Raw genomic sequence first — 26826 nt, forward strand, 5'->3', positions numbered from 1 at the left:
TTTCAATTATTAAACTGTTTTTATCTCAACCCACGAGTTTTTCTCACTTGTGCTCTTCCAGTTCTCTCCCCCATCCCACCGGGGAGGGGGGAGTGAGCAAGCGGCTGTGTGGTGCTCAGTTCCTGACTGAGGTTAAACCACGACAAACCTGTACAAAGTTGCACAGAGGCACTAGGCCTCTGGAGAATGAGGGAACAGACACAGAAACTTTTACATCTTGTTACCTGCTGTTACCATGTGAGTAAAAGATCACCTGACAGATACAACAAACCCCTCTGAGACTCCATAGTTGAAGTCACTTTTAACCCATTTAATGGATTTGTAAGTAAGAAGCAGCAGTTATTTCATGCAGGTCTTTAATTCCTAGTGAGTTATGTCATGTCTGACCTTCAGTAAAGTTGTTTTCTATGTGGCAGCATGCTCATATTATTGAATCATATCTACAAAGAGTGCAAATGCTGGAGTATCCTGGTTCGTTGGCGCTCAGGTGAAATGTCATTTCTTCTGGCGCTTTGCTCTGTAAGGAGCAGTGAACTAGGAGATCAAAAAGCCCCTTTCTAACTCTTCCTATTACACTTGGTATATCTCAAATTTTTAATTCACTATGGGGACAAAAAGACTAAAACAATGGAGAAACTAGGATGATTTCTGTCTCTTTGTTGTAGGACGCAAAGTAAGTACGATCGTCTGTACCCCCAACTGGTAAATACAGTGGCTGGCATAATCAAACTAGAGTTTGGCAAGAAGGTTTTGAGTGGCTGTTGCTTATCTGCTTGACATAAATCATCTATTTTCCTGAATGTATTGGCTTGCTGCATGCTGACTATGTAGTTTTCTGGCTGTTGTGCAACAAATCTATTTGTTTATATATGCTTTCCCCGAATGCAGGCACTTCGAGATTATGTATTGATATCATACTGTGGTATTCAGATAGGTACACTGTAACTATGTTCTTTGTGGTATGTGTTTGAAAAATTAAAATTCAGTTATGCATGCAAATGCATAATATTATTAATGAACATACTTTTATTACAATTAGTGATGCTCTTCAGACTCATTGATTCATCTGCTAGGGAGATCAAATTACTGTAGCATTATAGGTTTTCCTAGTCTGTAGCAAAACCAAATAAATGGGATGGAAGCCTGAGGTATTTTGGACAAGGTAGGATCATGCTTGGAGAAATGAAAAAAGGAAATGACCTTTGAAAGTACTTACATGGAGGAATTAATGCTTTCTTAATATCTCCTCATTTGTAATTCTTGTTACAGGCTCGTTATTCATCAGAAATGTTTTGATGCTTTGTGGTATTGCTTTCAAAGCTGAAATACACAGAAGTAGCTGAAATTAAATAATAATAATAACAAAAAACCACTTTGCTCTAGCAAAGTGAACCTTTTGCAAATGACATAATAATTCCTTGGTTACCTTTGTGTTTCAGGATGGATAGTATGTTATTTTCATAGCTGGAAAGAACAAAAATACCTGCATTAGAACATCTTCCTTGAATATCCATAAGGTTTGTTTTTGTACAATATCTTTTTATTGATTATTCTGTCTTCAGTTACAATGAAGTGATCACTGAAGATTCAGTTTAGCAAAGTACTTAGTACTTCCTTAAGTTAAAACATACGAGCTGTCCAACTGACTGTAAAAGAATTATTTATTGTGCTTTTCAGACTATTGCCTAATTGGCAAAAAAAGAAGGTATAATATTGGGTGAGAAATCAGCTCTTAACTCTTACAGAGCTTCCAGGAGTACAACTGGTGCTTATGTAATTACAGTGCCACCTTGAATAGGAACTCCTTGAAGGCAAGTGTTTTGCTAATGTCAGAGTGCATGAGCGTGGTGATTGTCAGGCGGAGGCAGAAAGGTGGTAGGCTACCCTTGAGGGATGATGATCCTACTTCAGTGGACAAAATTACAAATTTTTCAGATGGCAGAACATTCTCTTGCTCAATGTAATTCATATAAAAGGCATTCTAATGAGAAGAAAAACATGTCAAGTGAAGTATGCAAAGTCTTGAGCAGTGATTACTGACTCTTGCAGTTTTCTGGCTGATGATATCCAGGTTTATAAAACCACATATTTGATCAATAGCCACTGACAGCCGTTAAACTCTAATGTGTCAGTAGCAGCAAATAATTTCAGAGAGTACGCTAACAGCGGATAATAGCCATTTCTTGCTTTTGGAGATCGCCGTTTCTGAACTGACATTCAGACATGTGTGTTACCCCAGCTCCAGCGCTATATCCGAGTTCAGCTGGAGCTTCTTGTAAGTACTTCTACAGGGAGGAATCAAGGCATGAAGCTTACACTCAGCTGGCGTGTTATCAGGTGCCTATTACTTTTGTGTACAAACTGATGAAATCACATACCCTGCACATGGTAGCACTACTGTGTTGAGCACCCTGATTAATGAACTGAGGGAGAAGAAGGTAAAATTTTCAGCTGCCATATAGAAATTTATTGTGACTAGTTCTTGTGTTTGTCTTGAGCCAGTATTTTATTGTGTGGTGACATTCATTATGAGTATAGCTTTTTGCATATATTTTGGTTGCATATTTTCATAATGACACATAAGCCTCTGTTCAGTTAATTCTTGCTTTTCAATTAGTGATTATTGATATTTTTTGAGAGGTAGGATTAAAATATATTTGCCTTCATTCGCAAGGTCAGTGATTCATGTTGAAAGCTGGCCTTTTACACTAGTGCTTCAACTGTACTTTTTTTGGTGCTAACTTATTATGGCTAGTCACTACTAACTTGGGTATTGCAATCAGCCTGATTTTTAAGTTGTCTGAATTGGAAGCAAAATGTTATATGTCATGAAATATGAAGTTTTTATATGAGCTGACCAGTCCAGTGGCGGGGACAGGGGGTGAGTGATATCCATGTGTTATAACTGAGCAGCAGTATTCCAGAAGCATTGCTTCAAAACTCGTAATACCCTTTTTAAAATACGGGCTCTGATAGAATACGATTTATTTCAGTCATGATGTGGTAAATTTATCCTTGGGGATATCAGGAAGGAGGAGTTCCATCAACAAGTGTCTGCCTTTCTGGCAAGATCTGATTAGTTGTGAAATTACAAGTAGCATTTTAGACATGGTTACAGTAAAGGTTACAGGCACTCTTTGGATCTGAAATTTCATTTTAGAGCAAACGATCCCTAAGGGCTGGTTTAATTTATTTAATTACATTGTACAAGACTTGGGTAATAGTTTTAGATCAAAGTATAAAAACCAACTTCCAGGCGAATTTGTAATATAATTCAAAGTGGTAAATTGCTAAACACTTCAACAGTTTTGCTTCAATGATACAAGGATATGGATTGCAATGATATAGTACAAATGTAAGCCTTATATTAAAATCATAAATAATAAACTAGGAAAAGTAACTTGTTTAATTGTAATGGCAGCATATCTTCGTTGAAAAGATTGTGCTACAAAACTGAATTAAATTGGCCTAGGAAGCCCCCAGGCCTTTTTAAGCATTTCTTACCCCCCTTGGTAGCTTGGATGGGGAAGATGGGCTTTAAATCTAGAATTTTCATAAAATAATTCTATTTCAAATGGTTCCCTGCTTGTAGGGCAGAAAGAATTATTTCGTTAGTTCTAGGTCTTCCCATATTAGGTGTGTCATGGTGATGGGTGAAACTTTCTTACACTTTCAGGTTCCCCTCATTACATACCTTGAGTGATACTTCTTTTCACTCTTCCCACTTTCAACTGAAACTTTGGTATCCATTTTCCTAGACATGATGTTTTGCATGTTTTTTCCTAGCTATTTTACTACCACATGCCCAATTGTATTGGGCATCTGCAAGCTGTTCACTTTTAGGTCAGTGATTAGCAACATGATGAAAATGACTCAAAACCAGCATCACCAAAGCAAAGCATTAATTACTCATTTTTCTAAAGGTACAAAGTGCATACGGCAAGAACCAGAAAGCATAAAAAAACATTACAGGTCCAGATCTTTCTTACACCATAACCTTTCTTTGCCAACTCTTTTGATTTACTGTTAAGCAAACTATTTTCAACTCTCTTGCTAGAAGTAGTAAACCACTTTGTTTGGGCAAGCCATTCTCTGTGTGTTTCCTTCCTAATCAGTCAACTTTGACTGTCACTCACAGCGTCATGTCTGATTACTAATACAGCTTCAAGGCCAAGGCTCCACTAATGGTAGTCGTTTCTAAAACTTGACAAAGGAGATGTATTATGAGGGTGGAGGCTGGCAATAAATCTGAACTGTTGTATCTGGTGTTTGCAAGTCTGACTTTTATCTGAGTTACTGTTTTACAGTTCTTACATTAAATCTTTTGATCCACAAGTATATGCTACATCCATCAGAAGTTTTTCCAATTCATCACGCATGGTCTTATAGCTCCTTTTTATAATTTTTAAAAAATAGACCAGCAATTTCATTGAAGCCTTCCTTTAAATAAAGGCGCTAGGACACTTTGCCATCAGTGTTCTTAAGATTAATATCCCTCTGAAATATAGTGCACTTTCCTTTGTTTCATATTTAAAGGACAGTTCTGATTGTTTCTTTATTGATGTGCTACTTTTTCATGGTTTTCCATCCTGCTTATTTAATCTATTTGGCAATACAGCAGTGTTAGTTTATGACTCATCTAAGAGCTGTCTTCCTAATGATATCTCCCACTTCAAATTATTCCACCTAAATAAACTATAAGTACATTGAATTTTAATATTCAGATTCTTGTTTTTGGAACAAAAAGAAGCAGCATACACACAAATGACATCAGATACTGATAGTTTTTCTAGACTAAACTTTATGATCAATTTCATGAAAAAGGTTAAAAATGAAAGGAAGGAGTTGAAAATTGAGGAATATTGCCAAACTTAGTTTTCTCCATGGTAACTGTCAATGCAATGCTAACATTTTTCATATGGATATATTAATTATTACAGCAGAAATAGTAGTAACTATAGAGCTACGGTAGAACTTCGTTATGCTAAAACACAGACTCGTCTTTTCTGTTTTAGGACAGAGTGAAAAACTGAAGTGGTATTATCTGCTCCCTGGCTTCTGAGCTTATCAGACAATCTTCAAATTATCTTTTAGTTCTTTTGGCCATTTAAAACTAAAACCATTCCCAATTAATACAAAAAGTTGTTTTGTTGATTCTCTACGTTCACTGGATCAAACGGTGTTCGCTATGCTTCTTGCACAAGCCAAACATCTGCCTTCTGTTTAAATTTTGTGGTACCATGGCAGATGATAAAATGTACTGCAGTTTCCAGGTTTATAAAATTCTTGAAATGTCATGCTAAACCTGGAATGGAGAGTCTTTTTGTTGCTCACAGACACAAGAGTTTAAATCTGCAGGTGGCTCATCAATTTTCAAATATCTATATTTAAATAATTCTCTTAAATTGATTATTCTTGCAATGTGCTGTTTAACATAAAAGATTTAGTCAATGGTCATGATTATTATTTGTGCTAAAGTCCCTTTTCATTGTAAAAGAAGCATTAACCAGTGGTTAAATGGTCTGTTCTGTAATATATATCATTTCCAAGTGGATGTGAAAAACAACATAAGTTTTTTTGCTTGTTTGGTTTTTGTGTGCTTATGAAGTTTTTCTTTTTTCTTTTTTTTTTTTTTTTTTGAGGGGGTAGGGGTGGGAAACCCTTACTGTATTTTTTTACATTCACCACACAAGGCTTTGTGTTCTTTTTTGCTTTCTTTCATTTGAACTCTAATGTTTTGAAGAACCTTTTCTTACTGCCCCTCTCTATCCTGCTGTTTAACCTTTCTGGCCCTTTTAATAAGCTTCCTTATTCTAGGCAGTTTCCCCTTCTGAAACTAAGGAATACTGTATTAGATTTTCTCATTATTTTGATAATAGTTGAACTTCTGAAATCTTGTGTTAAAGTAGATGTTTTTATGGAAGCAACAAAATCCAAACTGTGAAAAGAATTCCATGCTACTATATTAAACTATTAAATCATCAATGTCACTTGTGAAGTATTACAGACTATGTTTAAATGTTATTAGCAGGAAGTTGATTATTTTGAGGATAAAAGTTTTCATAATAGCTAATTTGAAAGAGCTGTTAAAGTTGATAGTTCAGTTAATAAAATTTAGTTAAATAATTGGGTTTGTTTAAGAATAACCTAGAGACAGGAAAATAATTTGATTAGCATTTGTCTAAGGTAGAAGCTTCAATTTCAATTTTCCGTAAGTTCCTGCAAATTGGTAGCTGGGTAGTGTAGAGGACCCAAATTACTGCTTCCATTAAATACAATCTCAGGGATTATCTTTTGTGGTTGACTTAGTGGCTTTCCAGACCGGGGATTGATACTAGCTGGCCCAACAGCAAGTAGGAACCTCCTGCTGCATCTCATGATTTTTGTAGCCTGATAAAGTGTCCATGGGAGGGATTGAGGGTGGAGACAGAGCAAACTGTAGATTTGATGAAGAATGAAGGTGTAGGGATGTGGAGGGGACCTGGTGTTATGTGTGGGACTGGACTAATGGTACTTAGGGAGTCATGAATGAAGGCAAAGACTTTGGGGTTATTGGAATTTGAAAACGGGGGGATTTCATAGACATAAGCATGTCCATAGATAATTGGACTTTATTAATTCCCTGGCTGACAGAACAATGTCCTTGCTTTACAATACTTTTCAGTGTTGTACTTGAGATACTGGAAGATGTGTTTGTCACTGTGTTGTTTTGCTCTCTTTAATTTATATCAGGATTTTTTGCTTGCTCTAATGAATGTACTCCAGCTGTTGGATTCCATATGGGAAATGAAGCCAGCATAGCTCTTCCTGACAACTTGTGCCTGTGCTGTGAAAGCTGAGAATGAATCAGCATGAGAGATCTTGGAATGATAGTCTAACATAAAACAGATGACTGTCATCTATTATTTGGGTGGCAAGGAAAGATAAGAGGGAGGAAAGTTTGCTTTTCAAGCAGGGTTAAAGAAATGAACTTTTTATATCAGTGCAGTTTGTGGCTCTAATTGGAAATAATTTACAGTCACTTGGGAAATTCTGTCTTCAAGGGTGGATTCGAAGGTGTGTACTACAGAGAAAGGAATGGTCATAGTAGCTTCCAGTGGCTATGCTAGCTGTGGGGAAAGGGGAAAATAAATTAAAAAAAGGAGGAAAAAACCAAGCAAAAAAACCCCACCAGGCTGCCTTTAGTTGTTGCCATAATTAAAGTAGTTACTAACGGATGTCTGTATATATCGTCTGACAGTCTGTAAAGTTTGAAGAAATAAGTAGCAAATAAAAAATAACAGTTTTGTAAACCCATATTTTCTATTTCATGCATGCTCATTTTTCTCTGATTTTAAAGACACACTAGTTCTCACCATTTTTTTAGCCAGAGACACCATGAACAGAATGTAGTTGAATTAGTAGACCCTACTTGGATTTTGGAATTTCCATGCAAAGTTCTGGGTCTCAGGTTAAAGCAAAAAAATTGTGTTGTATATTGTGCATTTTCGGAGAATTAAAGGCAGAGAATCAAAATTCTTGTGAAAATTTACCATGACGCTCCTCACCATTTTGGAGTATTTTCAGTATTTGAGCCAATGTTCCTTTAAAAATTCAAGTTTCATTTCTTGATCTTTTTTCATCTCAGACATGAGTGCCTCCTTCAGTACACAGTCTGCTTCTGATCATTCTTGTTCTGTTTTCCATCTCTCCACTGATCTTGAGCTAACCTGATTTCACCCAGCACATTTCACAGTCAGCCCCTTACCATGCCTTTCTTGTGTTAAACGTATGCGGTGTCTCTGCTGATCTTATCTTTCTTTGCGGTTTAAATTGATGGAGCTGATTTTCTTACAGCTTACCCACGTTCTCCAAAGCATGGGTATCTTTTAAGCATCTTTTGTTTTACTACTGATTTCTTTCAAGCAGTGGCAGTACTACATACTGTGGACCCTGTTGATCCATACTGATTTATTTCTTTATGAACTCGTGTAATTTCAACCCTTGGTAATAAATGGATTCGGAATGTGTCCATTGAGATGTATATAGATATATATGTATGTAACTTCTAATCATTGTATCAACAGAGAAGGATGAACAGATACACTATCACATTTTCCCTTAAATAGCTTGTTTAGACCAACAAAGGTTCCTGTGAAAGAAATGATTAATTTTTATGAAATTTGTAATTTAGTGACTGGGATGTCTAATTTTCAGAGAGAAAAATGTCTATTTTCAGTGTTCGGTAATGAACAGACAGCAAGTGTTAAGGAGAATGAAAGCATTAAATGTGTATCTTGTCACATAAACCTATATCATTATGATGGTGTATCTACTCCAATTTATTTTGCCTACGTATGTTTACTTTTTATAGGGCCTATTTGGCTGTGGAAAACTTTTTCTTAATTGCTCAAATTTGAGCTGAAATATTTTATGCTGATCTGTACTTGAGGGTAAATTTTTTTTGAAAGCTTGAACAAGAATGAATAGTCCAAGTCTTTTTGCATAGAGAAATATATGGCAAAAACACTATGGCCATTAAAAATTAAAAACTGCATCGATTTAGATGAAGTATGACAGTTTAAAATAATATGTATACAAAGATTTATTTGGAACTCATGAAGCTTATTTTCATTAATGATCCAATACTGTTTATTAGAAGTGTGCGATAGAAATACTTTATAATTCTTATCCCTGATGACACCTTCAGAATAGAAGAGGGGTTTGCTCTTTTTATTTGCATAGTTGCTGGGGGTATTTTTGTTAAGGCCTGTAAGATGTCTGGTACCTTCCGTGTCTCTTAGTTCACTTTCAAAAGTGTTCAGTAAGCACTGAAATGCAAAGTAGACATCTGTTCTCAGGTGGTCGATGCTCAGTAGATGAAGCAGGCACAGTTATTTGATACATCCCATAGCTGTATTGATGATAGTTGGTGTCTGAAGGCACAGCGGCATTACAAAAAGCATGTCTGAGTTAAATAGATCAGAAGGAAAATGTGGAACCACTGATGCAGTATTCTTTCACTGAACACTGAGGAGAAAAAAGTAGTTTTGAATGGTTTCTTAATTCAGATTTTCAAATGATATGAATATGGGGACTTTAGAAACAAGCTTTACAATCCAGCTATCTTGAAATGGGTTGCGTTCCCCTGAGGGACAAAGGGGAGGAGAAATGATCCATTGGGGTTTGTATCCTACAGGATACATATGAAGATGGAACCTTAACTTGTCACATTTCCAAAAACGATTTGTCAATAGGCTGATGCCACAAACTGAGTCCTCCAAGTGCGTTTTGTGAAAGGAAGGAGCTAGTATGTGGCCTCCTGCAATATTTACCATGAAAGCAATTGATCTAGAATCTACTCATGTGAAATGTAATCATAAATTAAAAGAAATTGCTCGTGTGCCTCTCTTGTTTTAGAGTTAAAGATCAGTTGTGCCGATATCTTGACCCACTGAGACCGAGAAACATACTGTATTTCAAAGCTTTTGCTCTTCTCTCCCTTTCTGCTTGTTGGGTAGGTTTTATATTTGTTTACTGTAAGAAGATGAGGAACATATGGTTTTGAGTTTCCAGCAAAGTTTATAATTCCGAAGAATACACAAATAGCTCAACTTCCTTGACTTCCAGAATTTTGGTTTTTGCGCTTCAGTAGTGTTTTATTGTTTCACTTCTCCTTATAAAAAGGTATTTCTCTTATAAATGTGGTTGATAAAATCAAAAGACCAGTTTCAGTTTTAAATCTCTTGAGAGAATTTAAAGCTCTCAAATTCTCTTGTACAATTTAAAATAAATTTTCACCTTAGAAGTCCACAGATTCCATCCATTTTGGCTTCCAAATAGTATATAGCTGCCAGAATAGAATTTATATTTCCTTCGAACCTTGGTGTGCAGTAGAAGCACTCATTAGAAGTAAAAGGCTGGACGTTGTGTGATAGCTGCCATGGATTTCATAGTTTCTTTATCTAGTATATTGATATCCAAATTTAAGGCTCAAAAAGCCTCTGTTACTGATGTGGATGTTCTTGTGACATGTGAACAGCTGTTATTAGGCAACGATTTGCAGTAAACAGTTGTAGTAAACCAAGGAATTCACCAAGGTCTTTTAAAAATCAGCATGGAGACTGGCTTTCAAAAATGAAACCTCAGGTCAGAATTGCACAGTAGTTTCCGAGTTTTGTGAACTTGATACAAATACATTTTCGCTGAATAGTGTTTATTGCTGCTTGCTAAGGTTATGTCAACACAGCAAATCGAATCCTTCACTATTATGCCTTGTCTTAAAGAAAACCAGCATTTTTCTCAGGAATGACTCTTTCAAGACTTTCAACTTGCAATGAAAAATAGGATTAATTACCTTGGAACAAAGGCATATACCATTAGTCACGCAATGTGTGGCATTCTGCTTTTGTACTGGTTACTTCTGACTTTGACTCAGATTCTTTTCCTCTGTGCAATTTGTATTTTTTTGTTTTTTCCTTTTTTTTTTAATACTGGACATTCTGATCGGAATTCAGGAAAGCTGAAATTTCATACTTTTTTCAGAAGAATTCCAGGGCGCTCAGTGGAAACCACATGCTGCTAAAATCAAATAAACATTGTGTTTTATACATTTAAGAAATACTGTGTACATAATATAAACAAGACATTTATTATATTCTATCTTAGTAATTTTTTCCCTGCCAACTATGCAAGCAAAGCAGCAAGGTAAAGGTCCCTCATCCATAGATGTAATCTTTCTTCAGTGCAAAGCTTTGCAAATAAAAGCAACCATCTGTACAGGACAGCTGTTGAAATCCCTCACTTACAACCATTGTTTTGGTGCCAAAGTGAAGCTTCTTGCCCTAATATCATTGTGCCCTCATTAAAAATAAACAGCCCAAACCCATTCTATGTTATCCTTGAAATCCATTAAACGATACGGTAATTCCTGTTACAACAATAGTCTTCTGTAGTGGTTCTTAATGTAGAGCCTCAATGCATAGGGTTCATTGCATTTTCAGCCAGTGTATGTTTAATAAGGAGTTGGGCTTTTTTTTTGACATTTAAATAATTTTGTGAATATTGTTTTTATCAGTTAGGTCAACTAACCATGTATTCATTCAGTCTATGGGCAAATCATAGAATTACACAATACAATACATTGTTTTTTTGATCTCTGTGATATATTTGTTTTCTCTATATAAATTTTAGTCTGGAAAAGAAGAAATCTAAGAAATTAAAATAGAAAAAAATACATGCATAAGGGCATGTATTTTCATGAAAGAATAGGCTTTCAGTAAGTATGTGAAAAAACCTTGTCCAGCTATTATCAAAGAGAACAAAAATAGAACATGAACAATGTATAACAGCAAAGAATTGTTTTTAATATAGTTGGCTGGTATTCATTTCAAAGGCACAAGAATAAGGTTCAGATAAATTTAGGAATTTTCTTTCTGTTGCTTAATGATGGAAATGATTCTTAAGTACGGGTGGGGGGAGGGGAAGCTAAGACTATACATTTGATTTTCTCTTTTACAATGCTTTTCTTATGTCCTTTTCCATAGTATTCTTGCCTTCTCAAGTATCTGTCTTTGAAATCAATTTCAGATGTCAGGAAAAAAGTTAAAGATGTTGGCACTAGTTGTCACAGATCAGACTAGGATGTCTCATTAAACTGAGCAAAGAGAGAGTGCAAATCACCTTTAATTTTCAGACTGGTTGGTCTTTAATGTTAAACTGAATGTGACTGATGCCTTGCAGAGTAATATGTGATAATATTTACTGAAACTTCTCTTAAATATTTGAAGGTATATTTCTACTGTCTGCCTGGTATGAATGATTTTGGTTTCCTGTGTTCTCCTTTCTTGGCTGATGGCCTCTAAAAGTGAACTTTCGGAACAAATGTAGAACAAGACAGGCATGCCCCTGTTGTGTTGATAATATCAACTTGACAAATGTATTCTGAATTTTGCCTGCGGCCATTAAAATGGAAAGCGAAGTTGGAAGTGTTTTATGGGAGGGTTTTTTTATTGCTTGTACCAGCAAGTATTGTACTGATTTTGTCAAAGGAAAACATAATTTTTATAAAGCACTTGCCCTATTGACTCCCAACTAGAACAATGTATTTTAATCCGTCATCATGTTATTTTTACTGCTTCATTGTTTTATTTGCCATTATTGCACTTTTTCTGTTTACTTCTAAGCTGATATAAACTAAAGGCCAAAAGTCTAAACTATATAAATGTTATGTTAATGCTAATTTAGGCTGACTGTTTATTAATAGAACTTGTTTTCTATACATAGTGAAGAGAAATAACAGAGGTTGTTGTTGAACTTTGCATACACAATTTTTATAATTTGGTTGCATACGCAGAGGGGAAGGTCAACTCTGGTCATGCTTTTTTGTCATGTATACCATTTTTATTAATTTTATTTATTTATTTTTATAACAAATTGTTTCTGAGGTTCATGATAATTATAAATGTGTGAAGTAGATATAGATGTCATCAGCTTTTGTCAGATACAATGGGTTGGCAAGAAGCACGTGTAGAGAAGTGTCTTATGCAATTTAACGTATGTTACTTTAATTTAGAAATTATCATTTTTGTTGTGAGGCTGCTGGATTTGCCTTTGTCCAATAAGTCCAATAAATGTTTCCTGTAACCATGGAACATGTTAATTTAATGTGTTTTCACATTAAAACGGTGTCAAAATAAGTACCTGTTGAGTGTTGCTAAACAAAGAGAAAAACAACTAATTTGCTTCTTAATGAGCCAGTTTCAGCCTATTTACTTTTAAGTCAGACAGGGTTTCTGGCTGAGCATGTATTTCAGAAGATCTACTCCATAAACAAGCCTTTTAAAATCTATGTTAGTAAAAGACATTTTCATAAACTACATCAATGAAAGCTCTGATTGTGAAAAATGTATGAATAGGAGTATTTATGTGATAACCCCTTAAAATAATAACCGTAGGGTGTTTGGAATGTACCATGGAAAGTTAAATGATATTTGGGCCAAACTGTTCTCTTATTTTTTTGCAGTTCAGATGCTAATTCCTTTAAGAATAAGAACAGGTACATCACATGCACTCTTTCCTTCTTTTTCTCTTATTCACACCATGACGAGAAGTAAAAGAATGGAAGTGCCCAGGAGGCTGCCCTCTAACTTTGCTTACCGGGATCACTTTAATTTCTGCTGTGCCAGAGTATGTGCGTTCTGCCTCGCAATTAGAACTTGCAAAATGAGGTGTGTTTGGAATAATGTACCAGAGTATTACTAAAGGATTACAACTGTGTTCTGGTTCAGTGACCTCCTCCAAAATAGTTAATCTATAAAAATCTGTGGTTTTGTCTGTTAAGCAAATAGCTACAGGCTTTCCTTTCTTTTATAAATCCTCTTTTGATATTTAAGAAACCATTTTCCAGGTATTTCTAGAGGACTCTATTTCTGTAAATTGTACAAGTTTTTTCTGTTGTTAGAATTGGAACATTTTTGTATGCGCTTCAGATAAGTTATTTTAAGCTTTAGGTTGGAAAAACAGGAAGTATACATTGATATTTTTTAGTTCTGTATCTAAATATGCGAGGAATTGCAGAGTCAGAAGAGGGAGAGCAGTAAGTATTATTTATGAATCTTAAACCTCAAATAGCCCAGGCTGTTTTCCAGCTGGGTTGGTATTAGATGTCTGGTGAAAGGTGAAGCGAACTTTGCTGATCCAGTCTCACCCATTGCTTTCCTAAAACAAGTTAGCACTCATGTTAGACAAAGAACTGCTCTTTGTTTAAAAATAACTTGAAGTTGCCAGTCATTTCAGAGAATGTAATTATTTCCTCTGGGGAAAAAAGAATAACATACCTTATCTACTCAAGGAAAGCGTTTAGGATGCCCTTTCCTGCTTTCTTTGTCCTGCAATAATCTGCTTTTTTTAGGAAGAACTTTTCTGCTATCAACACTTTTTTCTCTGGTGGACCCTGGTGAAAATAACCTCAGTCTGTATTGTCCTGTGATGCGCTCCCGGTAAATATGTGTAATACGTCAACTATATTTGTTCCTTTCTCCCACGGAGTTTAATAAAGGAAATTATTTTGATTAATAGCTTTTAGATTTAACAAACAACACTGTTTTGGGTTATACATCCATCTGGTCCAGTTTCTAAATTGTCAGCTTGGTGATGTATGTGAATGTATACAGCAGAAACAGATGACTGGAGGGACTTGTGAAATCCTGCAGAGAATTAAGTCGGCAGATTGTTTCCCCCAGTGAGCAATTTTATGGAACATGTAAACCCGCCCAGGGCTTACCTCTTACAGGATACAGCAGTTCGTGTGAATAAAGGTTCAGGCTTATTCCATATTCCTTTTGAATATACATCTTCATTATTGTCAGGTTGTCTAGGTTCAAAGCGAAGAGTAGAGGTTTGCCCTTCATTTGTTTGACGCTGCTAAGCAGGATTTAGCAAGACCACCTGTATTTATTTGATTAGGCTCCAGCAGAGATCATCAGGTGCTTCTGAGTTGGATTGCACAAGAGTAGGATTATGCTATAGTGTAATAAGTGTAACGTGTAAGAGTGTGGTAGTTGTTTTCTTCTTTGACAACTTGTATATTATGCACCAGTGTGATGGGACTAAGCTTTATGTTGCATTTCTGCAAGTAAGTGTTCTGTGTTACATCTCATGGACTCTTCCTGTCTTCTGACTCAGAGTTTAAAGTTGGACAGAAAGGTTACATGTGCAGAATGTACATTTCACTTGGATAATATTTTCTCATCTCTTTAAGGCGATTGAGGGCTTGCACAAAATTCTACCAAGCTTACAAAACCAAGCTTTACCTAAAGCAGTTGATCCACTTTCTCTTTTATACCCCTTCTCCTTTTTAAAATTTAGAAGAATGATTCTTGTGAAGGGGAGTCTGTTGTCTGATTGTTTGAGACAAAATACTCCTGACTTTTCTTGCATTAATTGGCAGTCTCATTAAAGGTATTACACCATCCACCAAGACGTGCCTTAGCTAGTAGACTAAGTGGTTTCTTTTTTTTTTTTTTTTTTCTCTTTAAAAATGTTGGTTAAATAGAATTTAATCTTTTTCCAACCAGGTTTGAGGGAAAGTTTATAAATGGTCTTTTTTCTTAGACTTCGATTCACCACTCTTTCAGTTATTCCTTTTTGTTAGTTATTTCATAAACATGCTAACGTGACTAGTAGACGGTAGTCATTACTTGTTGCTTCTCATGGCGGTTGTCCAGAGTAATAGAGCTAATGAAGCAGAGCCTCCTTGTGCTTAATTTAATGTTGTGGTGATACAACACTGCGGTGTCTTTTTATTTTCTGATCAGATAAATGGCACTAAAATATAATGATTACCTGAATTACTTCCAAAGGATAACATTTCTTCAAGTTTACATTCCTTAACCTTATATAACTTTAAAAAGCTCCTCCTGATGGTATTTTTTTTATGCAAAAGGACTTTTTTGTCTGTTCTGTGATTTGGACATGATATATTGCATAGTTATTACTTCTGTCCTGAGAAATCTATCCAGATGAGAAGGAAAACAATTTTCCCTTTTATTTCAGTACATCATTATACATTCTGTATACATACATGCTTCTGATAATGGTTTTTAACCAATATTTTATTGATTTGCTGTTTTTACATACATATATACCTTTAGTTCTTTGGAATTTCCTAATTTTAACATACTTAATGTCTTCTTTACAAATGGCACAAATAAATAATGAATATTAATAACACTGTGAGCTGTATACCCCTTCAAGATGTTTGGGTGCATTAGTACTAGCTCTTAGAATGATTTTTAACTGAGTGTTTCTTTTATTATTCATAGTGCAGGGAATGCAATCTTTGAAGTTGATTTGCAATCAAAGTTTTACTTGTACATCCTTTAAAATTTTAAGCACATTAACTGTAGCATGTTTGCAAATAGTAAAGTAATTATCAACTATGCTTTTTTTTATCACCTAGTAGCGTGTTTAGATAGAGGTACTGTGTGCTGAACATAGGAATATGGTACTTTAGTAAAAATATACTTAAAGTTTGGGAGGTGCAATTCATTGCTCCTACATCCTATAGGATACACAGAGTTAATATAAATAGTTCTGTATGCAGAGCAATCTGCTTATGATAGCTTCAGGCCTTGGCATTAAAAGCAAAAAAACCCCCAACAAACCCCAGAAAGCACCACCCCCCAAAAAAACCCCAAAACAACCCCCCCAAAACCCAAAAAAACAAAACAAGAAGAAAACCTCTCAGACCTTAATAAAGTTGTGACGTTATTTTCAAAACACTATTTAAGTTCCATCTCTGCCTAGCAGGGGTTTAACCCTGTCTGACTTACAAATAAATCTTTTATTTTTCCTTTACATATCCTTTTGACGTATATCATCCATCAAAGTTAGCAAGAACAGTAAAGGCATTGATCTATTGCTACACTTGGCAAGTTAAATAACACTTTATGTAAGAAGTATTGATTTATAAAATCCAGTACATGTAATTAACATTAGAACTGTCAAGAGTTGAAAACAGTATTAACTTGCTGCTTATTTACAACCTAAAGAAAATTAAATAAAATATCCAGATTAATAAACTAACTCTTTTTTTTGCCTTCAGGTATGTCAAGCTAAGTTATGTTTTCAAGAACATTGATATGTTTCTTCCAATTTTGGCAAGAAGAAATTAATGAAGTTATGACGTTATTTTCAAAACACTATTATGTGTTTCGTCAGTGGTGCTTAGTTGTCGACTGAGGTTAAACCACAACAGTCAGTATTGTTGAAAATAATTCTGTAGTCTCTCGATACATGTATTATCCCTGAGGTGGTGAAAGAATTCCACTTGGATAGTTCTGAAAGTATTTAGTGTAAAAGATGCAGAAATAAGTGACGATATTGGGGAAAATTAAGGTAGCCAATTTATGTCAGGTTTTCAAAGAGCCTTTGATCTGGTCCTTTAATTAGTGCCTGCTCTTCTGCATGAAAGTATGCAAAGGCGTACCTCCCTGTTTGCATGTACAGTGTATTATCCCATTGTCTACACGAGTTATGCAGTGAGAGACTCTGAGAGCTCTGCAAGGATCACTTCGTGCTTCTGTTACTGACTCAAGCACTAACCAGGTGCCTGTTCCAGAGTTTGCTTAAGATGATGGGAATATTTCAGTTGACTTCTGTGAACTTTGGACTGTGCTTTGGTTGCGTTTTTGTCCTAATTCACCATCAGATAAGAAAATGAACAATCCTCACTCTGTTCAGTATAGCGTACGATCGTGTGCATACCACCCTTGAATTCAGTAGTACCACTGAGATCCTTTGAATTGACTTTTTTAAGGCAGGCCTTATCCAATTTATAAACCTATTTACATTTTTCAAGTTTAAAGGGCAAAAAAAGAAAATTACAAGTTACATGTAAACAAAATAACAATAACAGTAAGGAGTGGGCATTGTATTTAGCAAAGGTTTCTGCATGAATCATTTCCCCTTCAGCCCCCTTCATCAAGAGAGACGTGTGTTTGTCTCTTTTGTGGCTATTCATAGCTGCTTTGCTATTTAGAAATAATTCTCTCCTTGAAATAATAAATAGGTGGCCTTACATGGCTTTCAAGTCTGGTGGTGCCTTTGCTGTGCCATTGTTTCCTCCTGCTGCACTTGTGTGTCTGTTCTGGTACTTCCAGACACTCGTCAGCTGTTTACCTTTTTGATTTAATTTCTCTTCTACAAAAGGAAGATAAACCAAGGACAAACCTGTGGAAAGCACATTTATGTTTTTATCTTTTCTGTTGTATTAAATGTTCTGTAGAGTTTCATCCTGCCTTCATCCTGGTGTCGGTTGGAATATTTAGTGGATATATATCTCGATAGATAGACATCAGTGTGATCAGACCGGCCCTACAGTGGTTGGAGGTTGTAGATTATGTAGTAGCAACAGTAGCTTCCTTTGCAGTTAAGATAATGAAGGAAATCCTGCTATATTTGCATTCTCTTTCTGTAAGGCAGTTTTGCCTTCCACCTGCTGTGTGCCGAGATTTAAACAGTAACAGCTTACTTCCTTGAGAGCTCTGCAAGTCTCTGTAAACATCACTAGATATGAAGAGAATATAAAAAGCATGGAGGTTATGCTTTGATACCAAATTCAGCCTAGAGAGACTGTAGGTTTCTTTGGAGGTTTTGTTTTGGTTTTGATAGTTAATGGGTTCTCTTTTGTTTGCCTGCTTTGTACGCTGTCGTGCCTTTTTCTCTCAGTATATTTGTAACTTTCTTTAAGTTATCCACATGAATATCTCCAAAAATAATTCTGCAGCCTATTTTGAGCATGAACTACACTAAACATAACTTAAGAACATCATCTGTAGCTTCTTGATTTCTAATCTTACAGCAGATATTCCATGAATTCATGAAACTATGAATTGTGATTGCCTTCTGATATACAAAAAAGCAATGTTTTTTTGCCCTGACTCAACTGAAGTATTACAGGAGGTCAGAAAGTGAAACTAAAACATGAGGTGTAGAAATTAAATGGGAAAAGAAAACCTTAGTGGGACTGTAGGTTAATACATCAGGAGGTGCTTAAGGCTCAGTTAAAATGATATCAGTTCTTTTTTTTTTTTTCTCCTCCTTGGCTGGTCTGCTAAAGAAATCAATTTTAAGAAAAGAATGATACAATTGCATGTGGGAAAATCTTTCTCAGTGTATTTGGGGATAACCAACAGTTTTATGTTGAATTTTAAATGGGGTGATGTTACCGACCACTGTCTTTTTTTCTGTCAGAATCCAGGTCCTGTAAAAACTATTTCGTGCTTCTATGGGCCCTCCTCCTTGCAGCTCTGTTTTGAGTCTTTCTAATAAAACTCAAGAACTCTTTTGTCAAAACGGAATATTTCTCCAAGAAGTGATCCTGTAGTGACTGAAAGGATAGTCTTTAAATACATGACAGAGTGTTAGGGGGGAGATTTTATGAATGCAAATGACAGGTTATGTTTAAGGACCTTTAAGCAACCAGTGATAGTAAGAGTCTTTTTTATTATAAAAAAACTGCTCTAGCTTTTTTCTGTTGTCTTGTCTCAGCATAACATGCAAATATATTTTTGTGGTTCATCTAAAGCTGTTTGTAGGGAAAAATGAAAGAAAGATAAGAGATATAACAGGAAATGTTTTTGCCTTAAAACAAGGTAGAAAGGTTGGAAATATTAAAACAGGTTTTCCTGTAGCAAGTAATTTCATGGTGTGTATCTTAGAATTGTAGAAGTTTTTAAGGGAATTTCTTGTGATGTTTGTTCTTTTAAACAATACTGTGTATTAGTCAAGATTTGGGAAAAACGTTTGATCTGTTTGCATCAAGAAACGAGGAGCTTAGAAGCAAAACGGAATCTGCAGTGCCATTTAGGTAATTCTGAAATAGAGAACTGATGCTTCAATTAAAAAAAAAAAAGGAAAAAAAGTAATTAAATCTACTTAACTATCAGTGTGAAACACTCGTTCTTGGGAGTGTTGGGACTCCTATTCTATTGAATTGTTGAAAGCTAGTCATAACTATACATTACAGAATGTTTAGTTTTCCTCTTGGGATAGCATACAACAGGTATGCAATCTTAAGTTCAATATTTCTTCCATCCAAATCAAATATATGATTGGCAATTACCCAATAACTAACTTGCCAAATAGTTATTTGACCTATTCAAGGCGAAAAAAGTTACCAATTGAAATTTTGTCTCCCAGTGACTGTGCATTTAAAAGAAATAAATGTCACTTATTCTAGAAATATGTAGGTTTTCTCACAGAACTTGCTGAGTCCTAAAACAATTTAATTCCACCCCCAATTAAACCTTTAAAAGCACTATCCATCAACCTCAGATGATATGGTATTTACATTTAGAGATTGTAGTAGAGGAATCCAACAAGCAGGTTATCTTTCTTATCTATAGGAGGACAAAAATGGGTAGTGTGGGCTCATTTACTTGACTTATGAAATTGAAGAAGAAAGACTGATTTAAATACAGTTGCTTCAGTATTATTCCAATATAAAATCAGATACTGTCTTTGATAAAAGTTCAGGAAATCCACTTTAAGGGAATGCTTTATACCATTGTGTGAAAATTCTTAACTGCAGCAGTATTTTTGAAAAATAACCTGATATTTTAATGAAATATTCACTATGATGCGTCAGTCCTTTCAGATCCAGGCTTAGAATGAGGTAGTAAAATGCAATTTAAATTTAATTGTTGTACTTGGTGATTTATGTCACACTTCCAACCAAGAAAATTTGAATCTCAAATATCCAATATTTTGGGTAGAATAGCCTTCCTGCAAATCAATACAGTTAAAGTGACTGAATGCTCTAATGTATGCTTGACATTGTTGACAGTTTATGAATAGATCATATACTAACTTTCACAGTATCTCACCAATACATTTTAGAAGGTTTGAATTCAAAAGAAGATTGATTCAAATATATCTGAGTTCAATCTGACTTCCTGGTACATTTCTTAAGATTTACTATGTAATAATTCCAAATTCTTCTGCCATATAAGCTATTGAAGTTCATTTCCACAAGAGAATACAACTTGCATCCAGAGCTAGCACATGTATGCATGCATATCAGGAACTAAGATAATAAGATTAAAAGGTCCTTTAGAAAAGGAAAAAAGAGAAAAATCTTTTCCGTATCCGAGTTGGGAATAAGAAGAAAATGGACTTGATTCACCAGAAGGTTGCAGTTATCGGCTGTCAGTCAGTACAGAGCAGCTCGGACTCAACTGTATGTGCTCTGAAGCATCAGCTTGTGAATGTCACAGCTGAACTTTAATCTGTTCTTGATGGGATTCTGCTGTCCATAGTTGTACGTACTTCCTTTGGATTACTGAAAAGATTCTTCCTGTCTTTAGTTGGGTTTCCTGACTCTAGCTTCCTTTTTAATTTAACTATACTTTTGTTTTACACATTCAATCCACTAGACGGATCTTTTAAAATACTCTTTTTATGGCAGGTTTTGTTAACCTACCTGAAGATGGCTCACAACCCTTTTCCTTGCAAACAACGAGAGCAAAAGCATTTCTATATTGTTGCTTTTACTCCTGGGCTGATTGTTCAGCCTCTGTATGTAATTTATTTATCTAGTCTCTTTTTCCTGGAAAATTCCTCAGATATATTCTGTTATTTATTTTTCTGTGTCAGTTGATTGTAGAGTTATTGTTAACCTACCTGAAGATGGCTCACAACCCTTTTCCTTGCAAACAACGAGAGCAAAAGCATTTCTATATTGTTGCTTTTACTCCTGGGCTGATTGTTCAGCCTCTGTATGTAATTTATTTATCTAGTCTCTTTTTCCTGGAAAATTCCTCAGATATATTCTGTTATTTATTTTTCTGTGTCAGTTGATTGTAGCTTTAGACATGCATATGAAGAAAGGGTGATGTGCATCATGCTTTGACTAGGTACTAATAAGCTAAAATCAATATAAGTGTGTTTTTTAATAAACCAATTGTATTTTTGTTTGGGTTTATTGGAAAATGTATCTCAGTCAAAAATTTATTTGCAATATCATATCTGTTGGGTGAACTGAGTGATGGAAAGACAGCTGCTCAACTGATATTTGTTAGCGATTGAACTGTATTTGCTCTGACTTGCTGATTTATGAACAGGTTAAACTACTTTTAATAGTCAATATCGGCTCACCTAAAAATGACTTAAAAGTAGAGATGCCTAACAAAGACAAATAGCAGTGGCAGTGGGGATCTCTTAACCTGTTCTCTGCACTCACGACATTATTCTTCCTCCGAGTGTGTTCAGGACTACAGAACCTGATTTTCTCAAGATGTGAGCACGTGATTTTACCTGTAACTCTTGGTATCCAACATTTCTGGAGAAAAAAATGCTGAGATTTTAACAGGGTAGTTGCAGTGTTGTTCACTGATGGAGGGTGATGTGGTACTTCTCTGGAGTATGGTAACTTTCCTTTTATCAGTAGGATAGAGGTGTTCAAGATCAAATTGCATCTTTCATAAAAATATACGAATTCCTGAGGGATAGGACTGCAAGACTGCTTTCAAGATCTTGTAGCACCTTGTGGTAACTGAAAGATCTATTTAGTCTGACTTTGGTTTATGTATTTTACAAAAGTTAGCTGTTAGAGGGCTAAGAATCATTAGCCAAACTTTGTTAATGTGTTTATTAGAGGGTATGTTTGTGATCCCTGAGATGGTACTCTCCTCAGTTTCTGAAGTCATGTTCACTCATGCTATCCTTATGAGATTAGGTTCCCTTGGTGAACTAAATGAGTAGCAATTCTTGGAATTTTTGTTTTCGTTCCATCCGGTACAAAGCTGTACAGTCAGACTGCCTTCTCCTCTTACAGGTTGTATTTGTAAGTTTGTGCCTGAACATGATTTTCAGGGAGAATAGAGTAGGAGCAAGCTCTCAGCTTTTCTGTGATGCATCTCATCTGCTAGGGCTGGGGAGAAGCCCAAGTAGATAACAATTGCATACAGCACCATTTTTGTATTTAAATGTCAGCATGAATCCAAACAAAAGTCTATGGGCATTATTGAATTAGTTCCTGAAACTATATTTTGAGATAAAATCCATCTAAGCTTTGCATATACCAAAGAAAGAAAATAGTCGGGCTAACCTGCCAGTATAATGGAACTCTTGCAGTTTAATGATGCACAAAAGCAAGGCAGACATGTTTTGGAGCAAATTTCCAGATAATTTTGGCATATTCAATCCTATTTTTTATTGAGATTTACATAAAAATAAATCTGCACCATCCTTTTAAGGATACTAGTCAGGATGTTAGCGAGTTTAGTAAGCAGACTTAATGAAAATTTGTAGAAGCTGTAAATATGTACCAACAGATTGGCACGTTATCCTTTTACTCCTCCTTGCAACTCAGACAATTTTTTTATTATTATTATCATTTGTATTTTTAAATCAGTGTAGCTGAAGAGTCAGAGAGGCTGGAAGTATTAACACATTTAGCATTTAGAAGAAAGCAACAGTTTATAGCATGAATGCTTGCTTTTGGTTTGGTTTTTGTTTTTCGTTGGTTTTTTTTGTTTGTTTGTTTTGTTTTGGCAGAAAACTATTTTAGCTAAGAATACTAATTCCAGTATTTTATTATTCCTGTTTCTAGGAGTCAGATAGGCTTTTTATTAGCTTTTTGCTCCATCCTTTGAAAGAATAAAAACTGAGATGCTCTCATGGTTTCTAAACTCTTGATCGGCCAAGGTTAGCCTTATGGTGAGCCCTTCCTGTATTTAATTAATAAAGTGCAAATATCTCATACCTGTTAAATGACCCCCTTGCATCTTCCATCCCTTAGCAAGTTCCTCCTTTCCTACAATTTCCTTTCTGAGATGACTTTCATTTTTCCTGCAATTTTTCCTGTTTCCCTGGGATGCTCTATAACAATCAATCTTGTCCTCATAGGTCTGGTTTAAAATTCTGCTTTCTGTTACAGCTTAAAGATGTAAAGCTTAGGGTGCAGCACCATTTTGATCACGTGTCTGAGGTGTGAGCAACACTGTGCTGCAGAAATGCCAAAGTCATCAAAGCTTTACTGCTACCTCCCTTCATGGAATCTTCGCTCAGTATTTTATTTTCATTTCTGCTTTCAGTGAATATTTAGTGAGCTCTGATTACATAATTGAATTTGATAAACTGATGGTATGTGATTGATGAGAAAGTCAGGAATACAAGATTAGAAGATAAAATTACTTCAAGGGTTTAAGTAAATCTTCCAGAGAGCTGGGGTAATTTATAAAGCATGTTATATTCTTTACAAAAATATTCCTATAGGTCTATTAAATTTTAGTTTCTACCAGAATTGGACTGAATTTTGAGAATAATTTTCATGTAATACCAGCTTGACTGGGATCTTTTAAATTGGAGATAGCTCTGAGTGGGTTGCAGCATCACTGGGTTTGGAATATTTGAGTAGGAAATGTAGGGCTGAATGAAAGACTTGTGGCCAGCAGTCTTTGTCTTTCAAATAAATCATTTGTTCTTGGAAAGACATGTTAGAATGCGTAAGTGGATACTTCAGAGTAAAATAATGAAGGAAGTTATGCTGCTTGAGTCTTTAAATCACTGAAAAACAGGATCAACAAATTACTCGGGTAGAAGTTTATAGTGCAGATACCAGCTTCATTGTAATCTCCCTAAATGGCTCAACTTTCTTCAGGAAGGAATAGTTTAACAAGCTCATTTCATGAGCCTCTATATACTAGCAAGTAAATGTCATTGTTTTCAGGGGACTCGTCACTAATTGTTTCAATTTACCAATTGGACTCTCTTATAATCCCTTCCGCTAAATACGAGCACAACTCCTTGCCACTGCCTTTTCATCTCCAGAGGAAGCCTGACACCTTTAATCTTGCAAGGGCAGAATGTCTGTCTCATAACTCCTTTGGGAGACTCCCCAAAATATATGTGAAGCCTCTGAAAGGATTTACCATTTCCTCACTTATTTAGAAATATCTTTGTTAAAAATTGCTTTTTGCTCTGGGTAAAAGAACTGCATTTCACACTAATGTCGTCTAACTCTGGCTTAATTTTTTCTTTATAAAGTTTTAAAATATTGTTTGATTTTACTAGTTAGGAGAAAATGGGAATTGAGATAAGACTTCTTCACGGTATTTGCAGTCATTAAAACAAAAAAAAGAAGCTTTGTAGAATATAATCTCAGTCATGTAATAGAGTGGAGAAGTGCAAAAAACATCTTTGGTTTGCCTGAGACTATCTGCTAGTTTGGAATTATTCCTATTTTCTTATACATTGAATTGTCATAACTTCCTGTATATCCAATTTAAAGAAAATATTACTGATCTACGCTAGCCATTAATTTTCAAACAAATTGTTTAAAATGCTACAAATCAGAAAAGGGCCTTACCTCAAAATACACTTTTTAATTCAGTTTGTTAGGTCAGATTTTGAGTAATAGTTTATAAGAATTGCCTTAAGATGATGTAGGTTTTTTTCTGCAGAAATAACTATGTCTTTCTGAACTTAAATTCTAAAAACTAGGGTGACAATTTGTCAATACAAATCATCAAATGTGTACGCAGCTGATGTTCAACTTTATAGCCAATTGTAGCAAATAGTTTGGCAACGGTCAACCTGTGACTCCTCGACCAGAGTCAGCTGAAGTGCAGCTGCTACCCTGGGACTGTGCGTTAGGCTGATAATGAGTCCGTGTTGCCATGTGGCCTGCTGAGTAATAAAAATTCCCTGATAAGGGGCAAAGTGAAAGATAAGGGCTTAGAGAGGTTGACATCACCAGGCTGAGCTGCATACCCACTGCTGTCCCAGTCTTCACTGGAACACTAGGGCACCTTGAAAGCCACTGACACCCCTCGCCCTGAGCTCCTTCTTCCCTAGTGTGTGTGGTTACTGTCTTGTGGCTATCAACTGTTAAAGATTATAGTATGTGACCTGTGGATTCAAAAATTTCGGACAGCCTTGAATAGTACATGAGGTCACTACCCCATAAACCATAAAAGATACCTTAAACTCTTTAAATAGCAGGTATAAAAATACCTGAGCTTAATCTAAAAGAAGTTTTAAAAGAAAGATTAGCAATTTAACTGAATGGTTAGTTGCACTGGGACAACATTTTTGTTTTTTGGTTTTGTTTTGTTTTTTTTTTAATGTTTTTTGTTTTTTGTTTTTTTAAAGATTATAGTATGTGACCTGTGGATTCAAAAATTTCGGACAGCCTTGAATAGTACATGAGGTCACTACCCCATAAACCATAAAAGATACCTTAAACTCTTTAAATAGCAGGTATAAAAATACCTGAGCTTAATCTAAAAGAAGTTTTAAAAGAAAGATTAGCAATTTAACTGAATGGTTAGTTGCACTGGGACAACATTTTTGTTTTTTGGTTTTGTTTTGTTTTTTTTTTAATATATAAAATACATACACACACCCCCCCGCACTCCTAAAAAGCAGAGTGAAGTAACATCTACCTATTAAATATTATTCCGTATTTTATATTAAATCTCTGGCTTTGAATGTAACTTGTGTATTTTATATATGTACATAAACATGTTGATTGTAGAAGGTATTTGTAAAATTCTAAGATTAAGTCTGTAGTTCCTACATAGTTACAAGTAGAAATTTGATGCGTAAAGTGTGAAAACCTTCATCTTCCAGAGGTGACAGGGGGTGGGTCTCCAGGAGGTGTAGACTTGTAATAAATCTGCATTTGAGTGGAGCTTTGGCAATTTACCAGTCGAGAATTTTGCTGCTTGGAGTATTTTGAGCATTTGTGATCCACGGGAGAACAAGAGTTTGAGACTCCATGTGACCCTTGAACATTATTGAAGTACCTTAATTCAAAATCTGTTAGTGGTTTCAGGTAATATAATTTAACACATTTTTGTTGGCAATAGCGTTGAAAAACACATTAATCTTGCGATTTTGTGAGGTGTTTTTTTCTAAACTCTTTTTTCTATCAAAATTATTCTTTTACCCTGAGACTTCTCCTGCTGTGATAATCATTTCTATCCAAGATTACTCTTCTGGTTTCTATTCAAGAAATAAAAAAAAAGCTTTGAGTGGATTTAGGCCTCACAGAGGAGAGGGAAAAAAAAAAGCCAATAGGGCTGTTCGCTGCCTGCCACAGTAGACAGTGCTGAAATTCTCATATGTATAAACAGTAAACATGGACAAAAGCTTGTCTGAGTGGGCACTTCTCTTCTAAATAAGTACCAAGGACTAAGGTTATCAAGATCTTGTGAATTCTGCCTCTAAAGATAAAGCTTGGTTATGAATATAACAGTGTAAGCCTTAACTACTGAATCACGTTGTCTCTTGTTTTATGATGGCCATTTTGAGAAGAAATGAGGTAAATATCAGTGG

At 35.3% G+C, this 26826-nt stretch overlaps 1 protein-coding gene across 1 annotated transcript in view; it reads left to right on the forward strand.

Moving 5' to 3' along the window:
- The window catches only part of SDK1 (sidekick cell adhesion molecule 1), a 436461-nt gene that overhangs the window by 103608 nt on the left and 306027 nt on the right, over positions 1-26826 (forward strand). The gene's annotated exons all lie outside the window — the stretch shown is intronic.

This window comes from Aptenodytes forsteri, unplaced genomic scaffold (assembly GCF_000699145.1).
Source record: "Aptenodytes forsteri isolate BGI_AS27 unplaced genomic scaffold, ASM69914v1 Scaffold55, whole genome shotgun sequence".
Taxonomy (NCBI): Eukaryota; Metazoa; Chordata; class Aves; order Sphenisciformes; family Spheniscidae; genus Aptenodytes; species Aptenodytes forsteri.